This window comes from Melopsittacus undulatus, chromosome 5, assembly GCF_012275295.1.
Source record: "Melopsittacus undulatus isolate bMelUnd1 chromosome 5, bMelUnd1.mat.Z, whole genome shotgun sequence".
Taxonomy (NCBI): domain Eukaryota; kingdom Metazoa; phylum Chordata; class Aves; order Psittaciformes; family Psittaculidae; genus Melopsittacus; species Melopsittacus undulatus.
In genome coordinates, this window is record NC_047531.1 from 9,995,354 (window position 1) to 10,003,675 (window position 8,322).

Sequence of the window (8,322 nt, forward strand, 5' to 3'; positions counted from 1 at the left end):
AGCATCTCCTTTGCTCTGTCTTGATAGTTCTTGAGCTATAAATTTCTTGTGGCAGGAGGTTGTTTTAATCAAATGATTAAATGGTGGCAAGTGAATAAGGGGAGTTAAAGAAAAGGAAAAGGTATGTCTTCAAGAACAAAAAAAGAAAGCAATGGAAAAAAAAACCACCAACCCAGAAGTAATGAATAAATATTTCAGCTCTGGATTTGGAAAGAGGCAGAACAAGGGATATTTACTAGAGAGCAAGGGACACCTCTTAGAGAGCAAAGTCCTCCCTAGTCCATAAATAATCAAAAGTGATGTTAAACAACATCTATTTGAAGGAAGGGCAGCAGGCCTAGATAAGCCACAAAGCAGCTGGCTTTGGCATTAATTTTCAGTAAACCCAAGTATGCTTGGCTAGCTCTCAGTGGCTGACATAACAGTCATGAGAGCTAGTCAGCAGTTACTTACTAGGAGATCTATTGGTGCTATAGGTGGAAAATTTCCATTCCTTTGACTTTAAATTTCAGTGGAAGTTTTCCTGCAAATGTGTTATTGCAACAACATTCTGGCTGAGCCCAGGCAGATCCACATGGAAACCTGCCTGGTTTTCCACTAACCTGCCTGGCAAGGTGCTGGGGAGCCTCCACCTCCGCTGGTGGCTGGACACCTACCCCGGGAGGGAGACCTGCTATCGTGCAGCCCACTGACTCCTGGGGGTTCAGCGTGGGCTCAGGATTGCAGTTTCCTCCCATGGAGCTTGGCCTTAGAGCTGCAGTGTCAATAATTCCATGGTATATTTTGCTATCTAGTAGCATCCTTTTAAAAAGACACATGAAACACACTTTTAGTTAATTAAGTCATCCCTTAAAAGCTTGAACTGGGGTGATGAAGACTCATAAGAGCATGGGAGATATGAAGCTGGAAGGGATCTCAAGTAACCTGCTATTTCACACTTAGATTAGATAACAGTCTTAGGTTAGTGTTTAGAGGCAACAACATTAGCTCTAGATGCTCATTTCAGACATTTAGTAAAGTCCAGCACAAAAACAACCAAACAAACAAATTCTGTGCTAACTGGTCTCACAACCACTAAAGTCTGCAATAAGCTGCTGTTCCCATCTAGCAGGAGACACCACTGACAGCTCACTGAGGGAGGCATTCACAGCTCTGCAGAGCTGCCACCTTCATCAACAAAGTGTAACACTGAAAAAAGTCCCCCCTACTCACCTGGTGACCCAAGTTCTAAACTAAATATAATGACAAATAGCTTTGGAAATCAATACACTGTCCTAATTCTGCTACATAAAATGAGATGGAGACCTTGTTCTGTTGCTAACAATGAAACAGAAGGTGTTTAACATCCAGTAGAAGCAAAACTAAACACAAAACGATGCTCATTTGGCCAGAGTTCTCGAGGACACTTTGAAGTGTATGTTTCAAGTTCCATATGCCCAAATGGAAAGTGTTCATGGCATTCATCTGTCTTTACATGCAGCATGAGTCTCTCCTGGCACATTCATTTTAGGCTTGGGAAAGTTACCCTGTCCTCAGTAACAGATTGTCTACACATAAATTATTACCTAGCTTATTATTCCCGAGAGGAGAATCCATGCCCCCTCTCAGGGGGCCACTCGATGATTGCAGGAAGCAATTCTGCATCAGTCTCCTTTTCCCTCTCTGACCAAGGTGAAACTTCTGCCTTTTTCCACCACAGAGCAGATGGCCCTTCCCACACTTTCTTTCCAGGATCGCTGTGGGTAGTTCTTACACAGGCAGCTCAACCCATTGACCCAGTTCCTAGACTGACACGGTCAAACTAACTCAACAAAGAGTTTCATGTGCACGAGTTAATATAGCTTAGTGCTCACACTAAGACTGACGCTTCTCCTTTGAATCCCTACAGTTAACTTGATCCATCCTGAGCAAATTTATAGGGCTAAGCACAAACCGTTTCTGAACTTCCCCAGGGAGAGGCAGCTGCTGAGGCAGACAGCTTTTCATGTATACCACCTTATTTACTGTTTCCTTCAGGTCACTTGGTAATCTCCCCTTGGCTTGTAACAACACCTCCTCACCATTCAGAGGCACTTCAGCCTAATCTATCACTAGTGGACAGAAACAGGAGCCCTGTTGCACGGGTTAGGGGCCACCTGTTTCCCTCCTTCAGCTACAGAGTGATGTAAGTTATATATATCTGGAACCTGCAGTGAACTGGTGATCTTCATATGGGGCCTGGGCTGCCTTAATACACCCCTTTTCTCTTATGAATACTTTTGCACTCCACAGTTCATTTTATAAACCTCCTGCAAAATGCCATTCAGACCTTTTTTTATACAGCCTTAAAGAAAACAAACATCTGAATCACCCCTGTGAGTAATTGGGCAGATACAGGCAAACCAGAAAACTATATTCAATATTATTTTCAACAGGAAACCCTATGTCAAACCCTAGGCTGCTGCAGGGAATGTGGTTCCTTATATTGCTCATTAAGAGTCTGCAAGACACTGAATACTGCTGCTAACCTCACCCATGGAGAGCTGCGCACACATCCGCACAGCATGAAGTTAAAGCAACAGGATGTAATTAAAGCAACTATGCTCCTAGAAGCTACTGGGAAATTAAAGATAAGATTACTCAGAAAGCAAGTTTCTCTGAAATTGTCTCCAATGACCCAGATCTAATAGTAATATGTGAAATACATCAAGTTGCATTCAGTCTAACGTCATTCATGGTGGGTGAGTCAGAGAGCCTAGTCAGGGGTAACTCATTTCTTTATATACACGCATACACACTGCCAGAGCCTTGACCAGCCATTGTGGTTAAATGGGCATATCTTACCTGGCTTCAGGTGCAAAAGGAAGACAAGGGCAAGTTCAATATTCTTGTTAAAAAAAAAAAGAAGAAAAAGGAGGGTATCACCAGCATCTTCTGGATGGGACCAAAACCGTTTCTCCCCCACAGACACTGTTCCACCAGCAGCAAAAGGATCACATCATTAACTTCAGCAGTTGGGAGTGTGCAGTTAATAACATCCCAGTCTGTGCTCCAGCTGCTTTGAAGCACAAGAGCTACCATGAGGGCCAGGCTACTTACTCAGTAGAAGGGAAGTTTTGTTGTAACACTGGAGTCACCTAAGTGCCAATCATAGGATCATGGAACAGCACAGGTTGTTCTTAGCCAGCATCTTCCAGATTCAACATCAAATCAGAGAAAGACCTCACAGCTGTGCACATGTGTGAAAATGTACTTAGTACAGTCTAACAGAATATTTTGACGGTAAACCCCAGGAAGCAAACTACTAGAATGAGAATAAGAGACATCTCTTACAGTCAGACTGGATTGTTCCCATGCCAAAGGAGATTTTTGTCAGTTTCACTTTCAGTTCTATTATCCATACAACCCATAATCACTGAGTAACATGAACTAAGCAGTGTATGGGTACTAGCAATAAAACGTGAATCCCAGGAGAAGAGAGCCAAACACAGCATTTTCTCTTCCTCTATGAGCAACCAGTGAGAAAGTCAACTTTTTTGCCCTGTTGGACACAAAAAACAAGGAGTTGCACAAGTAGGTATTTCAAATGAGTAGATTACCCTGACTGTCCAAGCCCACCCTGCCTATCACAGAAGGCTGTACTGCATGCTCCAGCCTCAGCAACAGCTGCTAGGAACAGCTTTCTCACTCCTGAAGTTCCAACTAGAAATTGTTTCTTGTAGTCCAGATTCTCCTCCCAAAAGCTAAAGCTAGCTTTTCTGCAAATCTGCCTTTCCTGCACAGTAATGGACAGTAAAACTGAGAGAATTTCAGAGGTTTTGAACATTATTTGTAGTGAGTGGAGAGGAGAGTAGAGACAGCCACTTTTAGCTTCTGCCATACAACATTCAGAATGTGAAGACCAACTGTGGTGTTTGTGCTCCCAGTTTTCACATTCTAAAATTTCATCTGAGCACTAGAAACTATTCCATAATCTTCCCTGATTCTTATATTCTGTCTGTCTTCACCCTCATATTTGCTAGTGTCCACAATGGAGGTTGATGCTGATTATGACATCTATCTAAACATCGTACTTTAGCATCTACTGTAAGAATCCCCAGGGGTTAAAAAAATCACAGTTCTACCTGTCCCTTTAAGGAGCAATTAAGAAAAACTTTCTTATTTGATCTCATAAATTTACCTGTACATTAACATAGGTATATAGCCATGTTGACAAAGTGAGCAGTAAACAAGGGACAAACATTCACCAGAATGACAGGTTCCACCATCTGACTTTCACTTGGATGGGAGCTGTGAAAACCTCTCATTTGGAGTGCAGAAGATGGGGAACTAGGAAAATACTAACTTTTTCCAACATCTGCTTAAATATCACCCTTGTGCTCCTGATTCCCAAATATGAAAATACTCCTCACAACAATTCTTGTGCAACAAGATGACTTACAGAGCACTGATGTACACATTAATTCCCCAGAATGATTGCTGCTGCTTTGTGGACATGTGCAATCTGTGACGGATAACACAAAACACATATCACTATAGCAACACTCACACTAATATATGCTTGTACAAAGGTCCCAGGCCCGAGGGACTCATGCAAGACTTCATGAAAAGTTTCATCTCACCAGTGAGAGACCAGGCCCAGTCCCATGAGATGGAGATGAAAAATACACCATATATTGTGTGAATTACTGGTCTCTTGGAGCTAAAACAAGTGATGGGAAATAGTTTGTGAAAAATCCAGCATCTCATCCAGAACTAACTAAATAACAAACATTTTCATAAAAAAGCAGTTCTTCCTATGACAATTCACAGGAGTCAGTAAGTATAAAGTTCACTGCTGGCCCTGAAGAGTTAGAAAATCTCTGCTAAGGTATGCAGACTTGATACACCATATCCATTACCGCCTGGCATGATGTTACTCCAATAAAAGCAAACAGAGATATTCTCATGCACCCAAAAACAAGTAGCAATCAAATCACTAAAAGGAGCTTACCAAACACATTCCTGAAATAATTCCCCTTCTTCTGTTTTAAGTATTCCCATGCATCATCTTTCAATGGCAGAAGATCATGCCAGCACTAATACAGGTTAACTCTAAGCATGTACTTTATTCCATCATGTCTGTCCTTCTTGTATAAAATATCAGGTACAGCGTAATCCTTTGGGCTTATTTTCTGGGGTATCATTGTTCGCTGATAGTCACTGAAATCAGGAGCATAAAACATGAAGTGTCAAGCACCTGACACACTGAACAAAATGTGCAATATTTCTAACTTCTGAGTCAAAATCACCTTATATTTACATTCATCCTGCACACAGAGACTTGAGTTGAATGTCAAATGATATATTTGGATTCAGTTTCCACTGATCTACTGATAATATCAATATGTTCTTTGAAAGCATCCTGCTCAGTTACATCCAAAGTTCAAATAGATTTTAACCCCAGGTTAAAATCCCAACCAGAAACCAAGAATGTAAAGTAGTAGTAGCAGTAGTAGTAGTAGTAGTGGTAGTAGTAGTAGTAGTAGTGGTGGCAGTAGTAGTAGTAGTAGTAGCTGCTGAAATTTTGTCTCATCTTCAGAAAGTGTATTTGGCAGCTACCCTTTGTCATACCTGTCCATAGTTATATCCTTATCAAAGGACAGGCAGAAGAAAGGCAGGGGTGCAACCTGACAGCAGAAAGGTCATGAATCCAGTCATGAGATTTATGCAGTTTAAGGAATTGTGCTTTACATTTCCTTTGTCAGTGTCTCTCATTGCACTGCTTAGCCCCAGCCTGGAACAATGCCATTATTAAGGCAACAAGCCTAGGTGGGTGGCTATTTTAATATGTTTTTGGACAAAGCTACATATCATAGAGGTCAGAGGGTTAGAGGAAGTTGTAGCCATGTGCACAACATATTGTCAACACAGGGCAAAATGTCTTTGTTTATTAGGCACTGATTAGATCTTTTTTGTGTTAAATGCCCTTTCCTAACAGGCACTGCTCACTGGCATGCGTCCACATGAACTTCTAGCCTCAGCAATAGGCTTTAGCTGAAGGCATCAGGGACAGCCAGACACTTAGAATCATAGAATACTTAAGTTTGGAAAGGACCTTAAGATCATCTAGTTCCAACCCCCCTGTCATGGGCAGGGACACCTCACACTAAACCATATCACCCAAGGCTTCATCCAACCCTGACCTATGCCTGTGGACAATCCCACTGTCACTTCTGTCTGGAGAAAGCATCCAGCCACGTATCTCAGACAGGAGTTTTTAATATTAGCAAAAGAAATATAAACTTCTAATGGTCAGACATGAAATCTTTCACAAGAAGGGAGAGAAGCTAGCCACTTCATATTCAGGGGCACAGAAGGCATCTCCCTGCTACTTTCAGGTTATGGGTAAATTCAGTGCTAAAAATTTGACTGATACCTATTCTCTGAGTTAATCTGTCTATTATAACCAACAACATAGCTTTGTGGACCTGTTGGAGTGAGTCCAGAGGAGAGCCATGAAGATGATTGGAGGGCTGGAGCACCTCTCCTGTGAAGAAAGGCTGAGAGAGCTGGGCTTGTTCAACCTGGAAAAGAGAAGGCTCCAGAGAGACCTTAGAGCAGCCTTCCAGTACCTAAGAGGGGCTACAAGAAATCTGAAGAGGGACTTTTTACAAGGGCAAATGGTTTTAAACTGACAGAGTGTAGATCTAGATCAGATATTAGGAAGAAATTCTTTACTGTCAGGGTGGTGAGACACTGGCACAGGTTGGCCAGAGAAGCTGTGGCTGCCCCACCATTGGCAGTGTTCAAGGCCAGGTTGGATGGGGTATTGAACAACCTGGCATAGTAGAAGGTGTCCCTGCCCATGGCAGAGGGGTGGAACTTGATGATCTTTGTGGACCTTTCCACCTGTGATGATTCTATGATTTGATTCTTTGTGTGAGGAAAGAAAATTTCTCTTTGACATTACTGGCAATATAAAACAGCTCTGCATGCAGTAATAAACAATGTGCACAAGAGAAATAAGCATTTTGAAATAATCTTCACATTATTTTTTGTTCCCTGACTGCTCACAACAGTTTGTGCCTGTGTAAAAGAGGAGAACAAGTTCTTGACTTCCTGCAGAGCATGACATGATGCTCACAGCTACCACAAACAAACTGATGAGGAATATTTCCCATACCCCCTCCTGTCCCTTAAAGCATCACTTTCAAAGTGATAAGAATAATAGCCTAGTATGACGACAGATCATACACAGCCAGTGCTGCCCTGTGCCACCTTGCGAACAGCAGCAGGTGCTGTCTGTCCAACCCTTCGACTCATGTTTCAAGGAAGACTCCATGAGCTGCCGCATCCAAGATAATTTCCAACAATTCCTGAGGCATGAGGCAGTCAGCAGAGGTGGTGTGGCAGCCACAAAGCTGACTTTAAAATGACAAATTGACCACAATAGATGTTAGAAGGAAAAAAAAAAAACAGGTTTCCCCATTATAAGGAGGAGGAAATGCCAGGCCACTGCCTATGTAATATACCAATGCACTGGGAGGAACCAGGTGCATCTATCTTGACTCTGGGAAGAAAACAACTTCAATCTGACTGTTTTCAGGAAAAGAAAAAAAAAAAGAAGAAGAAATAAAAAAACAACACAAAACTTTTGGTGGGATTTACAGGTAGAAAAATCCCATAGAAGGGTGGTCCGTAAGCTCAAGATTTCTATCATTATAGTTTTAATTACTACCACAATGAGTAGCAAGAAAGATAATAGAACATGAAGCAACCACATTCAAGGGCACTAAAATCCTGTCTTTGCTTTCACTGGGAAAATTGCAGCACTGAATTCGATAGAGAAAAAAAGCATTATAAATGGCACTGAATTGCTAATGTACCAAGGCTAAGCTCATTACAATAACCATAATACTGGGAGAACTTATTCATAACCAAAGCAGGATCATCACATTTGTCCCACAGGAGAGAGAATTCACACAGGCATCGTTGAGACCTTCCATGAGCTGCATCTCAGGGTAAGTTTAGGGAGGATGCTAACAGCCGTGCAGACTGGGCCACAGAAGAAGTGAAACCTGAGCAGTCCACCTTCTGAATGCATACCAGGACACGAGGCCAGTGCTGCAGCCCATGCTGCCCATGCTGCTGGGGCTCACACCAATGACAGTGCCTGAAGTCAAGCCACATAAGGTGCAGTCATGCTGTGGAGCAGAGTGACTCTGCAACCAAGCTTACTCTCAGGAGCATGTTCTGTTCAGTCTGCTTTTCTGTTACCAGCCAGCAGGTTATCTCCTCTGCAGATAACACTGCCTAGCACAGAACTACCACAGCTGGCTCTACTCAGGGCAGCGTGGCTAT